A 10467-nucleotide genomic window follows, 5' to 3' on the forward strand; every position below is an offset into this window, starting at 1 on the left:
TCTTGCATTGGTGCATACAAACACACAATCGCTCGCGTTTGTATTCTCACTTTTAATCGTATCCACAAAATCCTTGAACCAACTAGTCCATACTCTCTGATATTCTTCTTCCATCTCTTGCACACAGCAATACATACACCTTCTTTTGCCCTCTCATTCTCACCTACTCCCGCGCATATAGGCCTAGTCCATCCGTACTCCCACTCTCTCACACACTCACCTCTTCATTTAGTCTCAGGTAAACCACCTATTGCCACTTTTGCACCCTCATGCACCTGGACAATCTCTATCTCTTTCATTTCATCATTCGCAGGTCCCTTACATTCCATGTCGCAATCCGTACCATGTCCTTTGTCCGGTCCTTGATTGTCACCTGTTGGTCCTTCTTGATCCGACGCAACTTGTTTGTATTTTTAGTCCATTGTTTTCCTGGGAGGGGCACTAACCCTCCGCCAACCCACTTGTTGACACGTAGGCAACACGTGTTGGTTGATTATATGGTTACCACCCAGCGTATTAAATGATTTCTTGGTTTACAGGAAATCATTTGGTTTGTTACTTAACGTAGAATTACCCGAAATAGAGTACCATTCCACTGAGTAAGTGGATGGTGGGCGTCCCCACCGACCACTAATATGTAAATGTCATAAATTCCATAATATTAAGATTACAAACTTTTAGCGACAAACACACCACCTGCTATGGAGCCAACCCTTGTCGCAACCCACGATATATCATCCTCTTAGTCTCTCTGCTTCACTGATAAAATACTCCCTGAATCCACTAGCTAAGATCAAAACGACATACCCTGCTTCTGACCACAATAGGTCACGAATACTCTAGAATTATAGTAACGAAGGCGGGAACCTCTATGACCTGTTAAAAGCAAAGGAAAAAAGTGTCATGCCTCTGGAGGTGCATGGATAGAGTTGGGCTAATTCCTGAGGCACAAACAGCGCAATTAAGTTGATGACTCAGATTATATAATATACTCTATGTATTATCGAATATCAAACATCTTTCAAGTGTATTCTATTTTGCATTTCTATCACTAGGTGGTTCATATATCACAATACTTCATCCATGTTTCAGAATGTTAAGTGTTCCAAGATACCATATATCATCCTATAAGGCTCTCTTCTTGACTGAATTTACGAGCGAAGGCCACGTCTAAACACACAGAGCCACAGAGCAGTGGGTTGTTATATTAGCTGTAGTGATGTGTTGTAGTTGTTGTATTAGTTGTAGTGATGTATTGTAGGTTTTTGTATTAGCTACAGTGATGAACTGTATATTACTGTTGCAGTGACATATTGTGGGTTATTGTATTAGCTGTAGTGACGTATTGTGCGTTATTGTATTCGCTGCAGTGATGTGTGTTGCTGCATTAACTACAGTGATGTATTAGTGGTTACTGTATTTACTGTAGTGATGTACTGTGGGTTACTGAATTAAGTAAAATGGTGTACCGTGGATTATTTTATTGGCTGTTATGATTTTTTTGTGTTTGATACCTGAGTGAGGTATCGGGAATGAGAGACCAGACAGGTAGCGTTCACTATTCTTGCGTAAAGCAGAGTGTCTTTCTTCAAGCTGGTGAAGGCCCAGGATACACGAGTTAGACACCTGAAACGTTCTCCCAGCAGACATACTTTCCTGACTTCTTCAAAAATTATTGCAGTTTTCTCATAGTGAAGTTGTTAGAAAGGAACACTGATTTCATGACATATTTCTTCCTGATTCGTACTTAGCTAGCGTGGGTGAAGGTTGATTTTATTCATCACTCTGCCTCATTGGATTAGATTCAGTATTGGAAAGGCACATAATATTTGTACTTACAGAGGTCATGAGAGAGAGAGAGAGAGAGAGAGAGAGAGAGAGAGAGAGAGAGAGAGAAATATTCGATACTTACTGAATCACTAACCTAATCCAATCAACCACCACACATTTCTCTCCTCCAGGTGTCATGGGTGAGAGGGAGGGATAGTCTACTTCTAACCACGGAATCCGTCACGTACACGTCGGATACAAGGTTCGTCTGTGTCAGTCCTGCTGGAGGGGAACAGTGAATCCTGAAGGTACATCACTCATGAAGAGCAATGCGGGTCTTATATATACTCGTATGTCAGGTCTCCACCACCCCGCCAGTCACCAATCACGAGGACCGTCAACCTCTGTCCAATATAACCAAACTTTTCCGGATGACTTTACATTTTTTTAGTCACCAGTTCTTAACCTTCTCAAGAAGAGGAAGATTTTTTTTTTTTTTCTGTCACTGGACGATGAAAGGTAGTTTTATTTTTTTTTCCTTTTTTTCTTTTTTTAAGGGGTCGATTGTAGACCCCCGAACCAAAGGAAGTAACCAGGCCTTGTCGATGCCGTGGCCAGGAAACCAAGAATGGTCTGGTGTTCGGATACAGCTCTAAACCTCCTCCCCTCCTCCTCCATCCATCCATTCCCAGGTACAACCACCTTCCTTGCTCTCTTGATCGAGAAGTAGCTCACTCCTTCGTTTCGCTGCATGAAGCGCGCGCGCACACACACACACACACACACACACACACACACACACACACACACACACACACACACACACACACACACACACACACACACACAATTTATTTTCCTTTTCGAACTTTTTCCTCGTACTCCTACATCATATCACAAAAAAAAAACAAAATAAATCCATATAATTCTCTCTCTCTCTCTCTCTCTCTCTCTCTCTCTCTCTCTCTCTCTCTCTCTCTCTCTCTCTCTCTCTCTCTCTCTCATATTAACGCTTCCTTTATCCTCCCATTCAACTCAGTAATGCAGGACATAGTGAATGAGTCACCCTGTTCGGTACTGCATCCACAGCGGACCCTTCTCCACCACCACCAAGGAGAAGACGATCAGAGCTGTGTCTGGTACTACCGCCATGTTGCCCTGTAGTATTACTAACCAGCATAACTATACCCTGAGTTATTCAAGGATTTATTTTTTTAAGGGAATTATAGCAGAATTAAAATGCGCGATTTAGAACTGAAATTAGGGACTTGGAGGGTAATTGGAGAGTTGCATGAGGTAATATATGTCAATGACTGTACGGTACGTTGAGGGGCACTGGATATTTACACATACACACACACACACACACAGTGTTGAGAACCATACCCATCCTCCCCTGAGGGGGAGTTGAGGATGGTTCCCCTGAGGCACTTACAATCTATATAACTACAGTTATAAAGTTGTTATATATGCCGTTAACAGGCACATACAGGCAGGAATACTTAGGAAGATGAAGTTAATGTGAAATAGAGTGGAATTCATAGGTAATAGGTAGGTACTGGAGAGGCGTGAAGGAAAATCAATACAGTATCAGGAAATGGATCAGAATGAATGAAAACTTTTCATATTTAATCTAGAAGAAATGCCTGAGAGTAATCGGAGAACGTTGGAATTATGGGAAATGCAGTACAGTTACTGGGCACTGATGTTCATAATTAAAAAAAAAATTAACTATGGGAAACGGGACAGGATTAAATGACACCGCTTGAATTTAACTGAAGATGTTGGAAGTATGGGGAATGGTATAGAAGTGACGGTAATTGGTTGCATATAACTGTAAAACGGTGAATTACGGTTCATAGGTAATAAATAATAAGAATTCCTTAGGTATTGCTGGAGTTATAATGATGGCTGAGCCCGAACTGTTCTCCACAAAATTAATAAAATAATCGGATGGCAGCAAGAACTATGGTAGACAGAAATATACAGAACTCGAATGATTCGTATTGTCCATATATCTCTATAGCCAGACGCCTTAATCCTGGAAAGGTAGGCTCCTTATAACCCTATCCTTCGCCATCACGTTGCCCTCTCTCCAATTCACACCTCTGTCTCTCATACGAGTACACCTCTCCACCTCATCCCTCCATCTCGTCCTCAAACTGTGAGTATATTAATTCCTGGGCTCAAATGGAAAGCTGTCAGTAGGTAAGTGATACGTAAGTAGGTCCGTAGTGGGCCACTCCATTAAGACACATTAGACGGTTCAACCACTTCACTTCGAGAGGTCCTTTATACGCTGAGTAATATTGCCTGGCAAATGGTGAGTCAAGGGTGAAAAGCTGTCAAAATGAAAGAGTTAATGTCGAGTGTTTGTAACCTTTGCAGTCCTAGAGGTTCTCTGGAAACGGAATAAAATTAACCAAACGTGCGCGTGCGTGCATGTGTAATTCACCGGGTCGGTCAGGATCACTTGATGGTCGTGATCGTCAGCATTTTACCCTCCCGGAAGGGAGCTGAGAGCTCATATAGTCCGAACTAAGGGCAAGGCTGTGACCTTCACACACCCACACACCCGTCCCCTTGCTCAAGGGGGACAGTAACCACCCACTTCGTCAGTGAAACTTTTCGCAACCTGAGCGAGGCGCGAACTCCCGTCTCCCAGATGGCAAGCGAGAACGTTACCACTGCGCCAGCGAGCGGTGTGTGTGTGTGTGTGTGTGTGTGTGTGTGTGTGTGTGTGTGAGAGAGAGAGAGAGAGAGAGAGAGAATCGATACCTACTAAATCACCAACTTAACCCAGTCAACAACCATAAATTTTTATCCTCTAGGTGTCGTGGGTGAGAGGGAGGAATACTCGACTTCTAACCACGGAATCCGTCACGTACACGTCTAATACAAGGTTCGTGTGTGTCAGTCCTGCTGGAGGGGAACAGTGGATCCTGAAGATACACCACGTCAGGAAGAGCGATGCGGGGTCATATATACTCATATGTCAGGTCTCCACCATCTCGCCAGTCACCAGTCACGAGGACCGTCAACCTCTGTCCAATATAACCAAACTTTTTTGGGCCGAGTTTAAATTTTTTGGTCACCAGTTCTTAACCTTTTCAAGGAAAGGAAGAATTTTTTCTATCACTGGGCGATGCATGGTAACTATTTTTTTTTTTTTTTTTTTTTTTTTTTGCCGGTGCCGATTTTCATTCCCAATCCGAAGAAAATATCAAGGCCTTGTCGATGGCGTGGCCAGAAAGCCAAGAATATCGTGGTGTTGTCACTCCTTTGCTTCGCAGTATGAAACGCGCGCGCGCGCGAGCGCGCGCGAGCGCACACACACACACACACACACACACACACACACACACACACACACACACACACACAGAAATGTGTGCTAAAACAAGCAAAGAAGACAGGTCCTTGCGAGCTTGACTGAATCCTGATAAAAAAATATCCGCTCTATCTTCGACAGCGTGGATATTATTAATGTAGTTCAGTAGGTAAAAACATCTGCGTAACGGGTGAGGTGTGTTCTGCCCTAAGCTTAATAAAAGTATCAGCCACCAGCAAAAACAAAATAGCATTTTACTTCATGAATGAACTATTTGGAAAGTGTTTGTTAATCATTATTTCTTCATATGCTTTACGTCTTCCTGTCCAGGGGAGTCGTATTTTGATTTACGCTGAATAAAATACTCTGGCAATAACAATACTGCCATATCAATTAACGTGAACTGGTAATTCCAGTCACTGTGGACTGATAATTCGGATACTGTCTGCCCCACTTTCGTTCTGTTTATTTTACCAGCTTCTCTGTCTTTCACGTCTTCGTCTTCAGAAAGAGTTTATTGTTATTTATGCTGAATAAAATCACCTGTGTTTAGCAGAAGTGAAATAGCAATCTGTGAGACAGTGACTGAGAGACTGTTTTCTTGTCTTTCTCCTTGTCCGTCTGCCCAGTTGCCTATCTTGTTTTCCTCTACAAGAAAGGTCTGTTTTCACTTTATCTAAATAGTATCACCTGGTGAAATCAAGAATATAATAAGTCAATGTGAATCGATAATACAGAATATGTGTCTTTGATAAAAACTTGCCACAGCCATTGCCTACTAGAAGCCGAGATAAGGGGACCTTGAGGTAGAGGTCGCTGTGCATGTCACCATACGAGTAGGTCATCACAGTCTATATATCCATCAAGGTTGGTGGCTCTTGCTTTATTACCTCCGCCGAGGAGGTTATCTTTTTGCCGGCGTTCGTTTGTTTGTCTGGTTGTCTGTTAGCAGGATTACTCAAAGAGTTAAGAACGGATTTTGCTGAAATATTTTCAAGGGGTAGGGTATGGCCTAAGGAACAATCCTTTAGATTTTGGTGGTGATCCGGATCATCATCCTGATCCAGATAATTTTTAAAGAATTCTCAACATTGCTGGATAGTGGCATTTTCAACATTTTTGCATCTAACTCAATTAATAATGCCTACAATGTTTGTACAAAAATTATAAGAAAACATCTCCATAATATCTGCCACACATTTACTCTTTCATGTATAATCAGGTTACCTCTGTTGTCCGGAGTAGTCCAAAATTTTGGACCATAGGCGATCTCAGAGAATAATGATCCGATCTGGACTATATTAAGAACTGCATTCTGGCCATGTCCCAGGTATATATCGTAAATATTTCAGCCCTCAGACTTAAATGGTTCTTGAGATTTAAGGTTACATTTTTCCGGATCCTTGTCAGGTTCCGGTAGTTGGATCAGGAGGATATTTGGTGAGGTGAAGCGGTCAACCAGTACTATAATATTGCAAAGAATGAAGGCTGTAGCTCAAACGGTATGCGATTGGCAGTGATATAGACCTTCCCTAGAATAATACCAATAAATCTGACGAAAACAAGAAAACTTCCCAGAGGGATGTGGGAGGTTATAATAATAATAATAATAATAATTATAATAATAATAATAATAATAATAAGAAGAAGAAGAAGAAGAAGAAGAATCCATCCATCCATCATCCAATCCTACGTTGCCACATGGGGAGCGTAGGAGCCCGGGGCTAGGCAAGTTGGTCCTGACATTTAAGATGAGAATGACCAGCCTCATTCATCCTTGAGTGGCATTACGTGAGCAATAAATCCCAACTACCTCTTGGATATAAACCTTCACCGGCTCAATCCGATTGGAGGGCCTGAATTATTCACCAGGTGCCATTACTTGGTTATATGGTTACTACCCAGCGTAGTAAATGGTTTCCTGGTGTACAGGAAACCATTTGGCTTGTCACTCACCGTAGAGTCACCCACAGGCAGAATAATAATAACAAATATACCATTCTCGTGCGAGAAATAAGTCCCTAATCACTACACACCGGGGGGCTAATGTGTGTGTGTGTTGTAAATCGCGTATCATTATATTACCGGGTGAACCACGGCCTCTGTAATGTATTATTATTTCCTCGACCCCGGGCACCAAACGAGGTCATTAGTGTTAGTCCAGCTTCGAGGCCATAATGCAACCAGCGCCGCCAGTCTGGTTTTATAATTAACTGAAATTTGTGTTGAGGGAAAGGTTAATGTTATAGCTAGGCATAGTGGAATGTGGGTTTATCTTTATCTGTCTATCTGTCCATTGTTGTACAGGTGGATGTTCGTCATGAAAAAATGATGCAACTCTTAGGGTAGGTGGGATTTTGTATTAAGACAATGCTGATAATATACAGTAGTTAAATGTTACTGTAGATATTGACGTTTTCTATAACAGAAAAAGAAAAGCGATATTAATAGCATGGTAGTAAAGCACCACTGCCTTTCTAGCAGATGGAAATTTGTGTTGAGGTAAAAACTTCATACTGCAAGTAGATCTTGCATAAATATTTTTAAAATGATGAAAATTCATTATACAAAAAAAAAAAAAAAAAAATGCGAGTAAACATACCACTCTTATTACTATCCCTTGTCGAAACTGGCCTTAACACCCTGCATTTATAATCGATGGGAATTGGTGTTGAGGGAAATGTTTATGGTTTTTGTTGGCACAGTAGAATTTGACTTCATTTATTAGTTAATTTATTATAATTTTCTGTTACCTCTGGATTTTCATGGGGAGAAAAATTATGATCCTGCTCCTTTAGTCAGTGGCTTTTGATGTTGAGATAATGCTGGTATTATAAATGACACTCAAGACGTTGATTTTTTTTTTTTCTTCTAATAAATGACAAGTTTTCATTGGGAAAAATATGTTACTAGACATTAGCGATAACAACCCCTACTTCGACTCTGGGCACCAAACGAGGTCATACGTGTTAGTCCAGGTTCGAGGCCATAATGCAACCAGCGCCGTCAGTAACAGTCTGGTTTTATAAAAGATGGCAGGTGGGGGGGGACTCGCTCGATGTAGTGCTGCTCTCGAGTGTTTAACTTTTCCTCTCCTCCATCCTTTTTTCTTTCCATCCTCTATATTCTCTCCTTCATTCTTTCCTCTTCCTTCTGTCCGTGGGTGACGCTACACTGAGTGACAAGCCAAATGGTTTCCTATACACCAGGAAACCATTCGCTACGCTGGGTGGAACCATGTAACCAAATTTTGGCGCCTGGTGGTTTAGTGGATAATTATGGCACTGCAATCGGATGGAGCCGGTGAAGGTTTATATCCAAGGGATGGTTGGGGTTTATTGCTCACTTAATGCCACTTTGGGATGAGTGAGGCTGGTCACTCTCATCTTTAATGTCAGGACCAACCTGCTTAGCCCTGGGCTCCTACGCTTCTCATGGGGCAACGTAGGATTGGATGACGGATGGATGGATGGATGGAAATTTGTGTTGAGGGAACTTGTATTGAGGGAGAAGGTTCATAGTATTGCTAGACAGCGTGGAAACTGTTTTTTTTTTTTTTTTATACTGGATGAAAGTTTATGCCATGAAAAATAATAGCTGTAAAATTGTGTGATACATTTACTAGTATTATTACTATGCAGTGTCAAAAATTCATTTTTCCAAGAATAACATTTATTGCAAAACTACAAATAAATGACACATATTTACCATTATTTTGACATAGGTTATAATTATAACCAGTCATGACTGTAACATGCCCTACTTTTATAACAGATGGGCATTTGTGTTAAGGGATATGGAGACACCATAAATAGATATGGTAGCATAAATTACTATAAAAGGAAATTCTTTTATTACCGCGGCTGAAACGTTTTCAGCTTTTATATTGAATAAGATTTTGTTGTGGATAATTTTAATACAGCAAACATACAGTACAGAGTCCGACTCTTCTCTCAGTAGATAAGTTTATGGACAGAAATGGAAATTTGAATAGAAAAAATATGTTGGTACAGTCTCACCAACAAGCACCTGAACACAAGGGCACGATGGGTAGGAAAATGAACAGAAATTAATGGATCTGCTTGGTTCTAAACGAATCTATTTCTTCTTAAATGGATCTGATTGGTTCTAGGTGAATCTATTTGGTCTTTTCTAGATCTGATTCATTCTAAGTGAATCTATTTGCTTTTAATGGATCTGATTGGTTGTAAGTGAATCTATTTGGTTTCAATGGATCTGACTGGTTCTAAGTAAATATGATTTTTTTTATTTTTTTATTTATCCCATTTATTATACTCTGTTGTTCTCTTTACTTCTTTTCCTTTTTCTGTCTTTTGTTTCTTTGATTCTTTTTCATCCATGTTCTTCGATTCTTCTCCCCCCTCTCTCTCTCTCTCTCTCTCTCTTTCTCTCTCTCTCTCTTTCACACACACACACACACAGGTAGGGTACAGCAGGTACTCTACTAAACTCTCTCTCTCTCTCTCTCTCTCTCTCTTTCACACACACACATAGGTAGGATACAGAAGGTACTCTACTAAACTCTCTCTCTCTCTCTCTCTCTCTCACACACACAGGTAGGGTACAGCAGGTACTCTACTAAACTCTCTCTAACTCTCCTCTCTCTCTCTCTCTCTCTCTTAGGTTGGGCAAAGCAGGTTCCACTAATTTCCCCTGTCGTTACCTGTCAGCGTATCAGCACCAGGTGAGTATCATTAATTAAATAAAACACCTCGCTGTCCTAGGTGGAGACAGACAGACAGACAGACAGACAGAGGGAGAGTGTGTTAGAAAGGTAGATAGACTGATGGACAGATATATACATACATAGTTAGATGTATTTATGGTAAGTTAGATAAATTGACAGTATGGCTGGTAGGTAGATAGGCAGGTAGGTAGTTATATATATATATATATATATATATATATATATATATATATATATATATATATATATATATATATATATACAGTATATTTATAGAGAGAGAGAGAGAGAGAGAGAGAGAGAGGGTCAAAGATGTCTCCTTATTGGTCTCAGCACATGTGGGATAGTGATCGTGTTGTTGGATTGCCCTACTACTACTACTACTACTACTACTAATAATAATAATAATAATAATAATAATTATAATTATAATACCTGAAATAACTGTAGTAACAAGAAAGACGATATTAATAAATCATGAATAAGCCTGTGTTGCAAGGAAAGAGGAAAGTCGAAGTAGTACATACATTTTTTTATGTAATTTTTATTTTCGGACCAATGTCGCTCGAGTTTCATAAATTTCATGGGAAATTTTCCGCTGCGGCGATGTGAAATAACTGGATCTGATGTTGGATTATGTAGATGTCATTTCAGTGTT

Source organism: Coenobita brevimanus, chromosome 104 (genome assembly GCF_032717465.1).
Source record: "Coenobita brevimanus isolate Jiangsu-jjx chromosome 104, ASM3271746v2, whole genome shotgun sequence".
In the NCBI taxonomy this organism is placed as follows: domain Eukaryota; kingdom Metazoa; phylum Arthropoda; class Malacostraca; order Decapoda; family Coenobitidae; genus Coenobita; species Coenobita brevimanus.